Raw genomic sequence first — 3912 nt, 5'->3', positions numbered from 1 at the left:
CGTGGCTTCCCCATGACAGGGCAAGAAACGGTTTTCGTATCGGCTTACGCCGACGACATTTCTTTGTTTTTGCGGGACACGCTGAGCCTGGCGTGTTTCCGCGCTACTCTCAGCGCCTCCGCGTCCTTGTCAGGCGCCCAGCTTAACAATGAGAAGAGCCAGTTCTTCGCTTTGGACGATTCCGGGACCCGCTCCCGATGTCCATTCCGTTTGTGGACGGCGGCTGAGTTCTGGGCGTCCTCTTCGACAGCAGTGGGGTATCGCCGAGGACGTGAGACGAGGCGGTAAAGCGGACAACACAGGCGCTATCGAGGGCCGCGCGCTTTGAACTTTCGATGGAGGCGAAGCTGGCTGTAGTAAAGAGCCAAGCCTACGCGTACGCGTATTACGTTGCGCGCGTCGCGGTCATGCCGCACCGTACAACGGGCCGCATCGCGACCCTTGTGGGCGCGTTCGTTTGGGACGGCGGCACTGCACAGGTCGCTAGCAACCTGTGCCAACTTCCGATGTCTTGGGGCGGACTGGGGATGCCCTGCGTAGCGACAGTCGCCCGCGCACTGAGCGCGAAATTAGTCGCCGCGCTTGTCGACGACGAGGCGTACCCGGAGCGTTCGCTGTTGCTGTATTGGCTCAGCACAGCGCGACGCGCTTTCGCCCCGGGTCGCCATTTGGGCCCGCAAACAGCGGCCGTTGCCCTTTTACAGCGCCGCGGCCGGCTTTAAGAGGGCTGGTTTGGTTTATATGAGTTTAAGGTCCCAAAGCGACTCAGGCTATGAGAGATGCCGTAGTGAAGGGCTCCGGAAATTTCGACCACCTGGGGTTCTTTAACGTGCACCGACATCGCACAGTACACGGGCCTCTGGATTTCGCCTCCATAGAAATTTTACCGCCGCGGCCGAGATCTAATCCGCATCTGTCGGGTCAGCAGCCGAGCACCATAAACACTAGGCCACCGCGGCGGGTGGCTTGAAGAGGGTGGTCGAGGCCGACCTGCCCGACGTGGACCTAGGGAGATAACGCCATCGAGCCTCAGTGAGCTCATTGAATGCGCGTGGCTGGGCACACGAGGACCAACGCCGTACAGCAGTGAGCAAATGGCGATCATGGGCAACAAGCCGACTGCCCGCCCAGGTCCGCGATTTTCAGTGGAGCAGGCGCTGGGGCGTCCTGCCCGCCCGATCGTGACTCGCCTCTTGGGAGGCTGTTCCGGACAACCGCTGTCCGCACTGTGGAGCGCCAGAGACGGCGTGACACGCCTTCTTTCAGTGCCCAGTCCCCAAAATGATGTGGCGACTGGTGCAGAGGATGTTTTCTGTGCGGGTTGGGCCAAGTGTCCGGCAACCGCGCCGCCATTTGGGAAAGCTGGTTTTTCTACGTGCATTGATTGTATTGTGACCACATCGCTGCCTGGCCGAAGCCCGCACGCAGCCGGCGAGAGCCATGTATCCAGTGCTGCAGAACCACCGCCTCCTCTTGTGGCAATACCTCTCTGACCGACTCGAAACAGACAGAGAGGAGCGGTTTCTGCTGCGCTGGCATACAAGGTTTTATGTGGTGCGCGATGGCAGAGTTGGCATGCCAGCTTTACTCTATTAATGTATTGTTTGTTCGCGTTTGTGCCATGACGTTTGTAACTGGGGTGAGAGGCCTCACGATGAGTTCTCCCGCTCCCCTCTCCCTAGAGAGTGACTTAGTGTTATGTCTGTCCAGCACATAGTTTAGGGGGCTGAGCTTCCCCCCCCCCCTTTCCGTTTCATTTGTTAGTTTATTTAACGATTACTATGTGACTGGGGATACCCGGTGTGTCTATGCCGATGTTCTTCTGTGCAGTGTTTTTGTAATGTCCCTGTATTGCGAGGTTTTTACTGGATCGTTTTGTTTTCCTTTCGAATTAATATCTCTTATTTGTTTCTGTATAGTCTTGGTGTTCAAATAAATTTTTCTTTGTGTAGCATAGTGTAGTGTAGTGTAGTGATGTCGTCGGCCTACGCCGACGACATCTCAATCTTTCTCCGCGACGTCCGGAGTGTACGAGAGTTCCTGGCCACGTTCGAGGAGTACGCCTCGCTTTCGGGAGCCCAGCTGAATCCCGAAAAGAGCCACGCTCTTCGGTTTGGCTCTTTCGACGACCCCCTTCCGGTTCGCATCCCGTTTGTAGACGCCGTTCGAGTGTTGAGAGTTCTCTTCCACCAAAGCGGCGTCTCTCCTCGCACATGGGACGAGGTCGTTTCCAGGACCGCGGGCGCTCTCTCACGCCGCCCAGTTCAACACGACGCTAAAGTCCAGGGTGGCCATAATCAAGAGCCGCGCGTTCCGTTTCGCCTTGCATGTTGCGCGCGTTGCTGTCATGCCGCGACGCACAGCGGGCCGCCTGGCTTCCCTCACGGGCTGTTTTCTGAGGGATGGCGGAGCTGCCGTAGTGGCCCGCCACCTGTGCCAACTACCGCCCACCCGTGGCGGTCTCGGACTACAATGTGTCGCCACCATGGCATGTGTTCGAAGTGTGAAGCTGGTAGTGAACCTGGTTAATAACGACGCGTACCCAGGGCTTTCGTTACTCCTTTACTGGCTGAGTACAGCCAGACGAGCGTTTGCCCCAGGACGCCACACAGGACCACAAGCCGAGACACCCGTGCCCTATTACAGGGCTGCAGCCGGGCTCAAGATGTCCCTCGAGTCCGACCTACCGGACGTGGACCTCTCTGAGGTTCCCCCGAGTCGCGTATGCGAGGTGATCGCGTGCGCCCGTTTGAGCGCCGACGTCCAATACCGCACAGCAGCGAGCAAATGGTCGTCGTGGGCAACGTGCCGCTTACCGGCGGAAGTGCGCGACTTTGAGTGGCGGCGGCGCGGGGGGTCCTCCCGACCCGCGAGCGCCTCTTGTCGTGGCGCGTGGTGCGAGACGATAGGCGCCCCAACTGTCGTGCAAGGGAAACGGCGCGCCCTATTTTTTTTCTAGTGTTCCGCTGACCGCGTTATGTGGCGTTTATTGTCTCGGATGTTTTCTATTCGCACCAGGCCGGGTGTCTGACGCCTTCGTGGCCTCTTCGCGACGCTAGTGTACATGTGTACCATCTTTGTGTTGTGGCGCCGGCGATGTCTGGCCGAAGCCCGCCGGCAATCGGCCAGAGCTATGTACCCGGCGCTGCAGAACCGGCGGCTTCTCCTTTGGCAGTACTTGCCTGGCCAACTCGATACAGATGGAGAAGCACAGTTTCTGCGACGCTGGCACACGAGGTATTTTGTTGTCCGCGGGAACGGTCTGGCCATGCCGGCTCTGCCGTATCAGCCAGGCCTCCCCCCCCCCCCCCCCCCCCCCCCCATTTTTTTTCATGTCCCGATCTTTGCGTCTTTTTGACAATGTAAATATTTGTGTCACCACGTGTGAGAATGTGTTTTCATTTTTATTTAATTGTTCTTTGTGCCTGTAGCACGAGCCGACGAGGCTGTGCTAATGATATGCATCTGTGTAATCTTGGCCTTTTTTGTGTGCAAAATTGTACTGTGTACACACTGATTGATTGTATGGGGTCAATAAACTTCCCTTTATGTAGTATCTGTTCTTATCAGCTTAATATCTGATATGTGATCCTATTTGGACCCAAGATGTTAAAGCTGATTTTTGTAGCGCGGCGGAGCGTTCGGGGCTTGCCCCACCACCGCTACGGGCCCACCCGGCGCTGCACTATCTCCGGGACCGGCCCAGCGACTCCTTCTCTGGGGAAGTAAAAACCTAATTCAAAAATCAGACCACGTGATCCCAACAGGACAATCAGCTCAGAAACAGCAAACCTGCCCAGTGCTGTGTGACAGCCCACCTGGTCTGCGCTTGCCTTGCTGAGTGGCGTGCGTTCACGTTTATTCGCTATCCGCTTTTCCGCGGGAGTCACAGGATTTCGATGCTCGGTGAAC

General features: G+C 57.2%; 1 pseudogene; it reads left to right on the top strand.

Moving 5' to 3' along the window:
• The first annotated feature begins 3540 nt into the window (after positions 1 to 3540).
• On the top strand, positions 3541 to 3711 carry LOC149338398 (U2 spliceosomal RNA; annotated as a pseudogene).
• Positions 3712 to 3912: the final 201 nt, after the last annotated feature.

This window comes from Amblyomma mixtum, chromosome 6, assembly GCF_055824585.1.
Source record: "Amblyomma mixtum isolate Tamu chromosome 6, ASM5582458v1, whole genome shotgun sequence".
Taxonomy (NCBI): Eukaryota; Metazoa; Arthropoda; class Arachnida; order Ixodida; family Ixodidae; genus Amblyomma; species Amblyomma mixtum.
The sequence above is the reverse complement of the archived record's forward strand: the minus strand, read 5'-3'. Positions and strand labels throughout refer to the sequence as shown.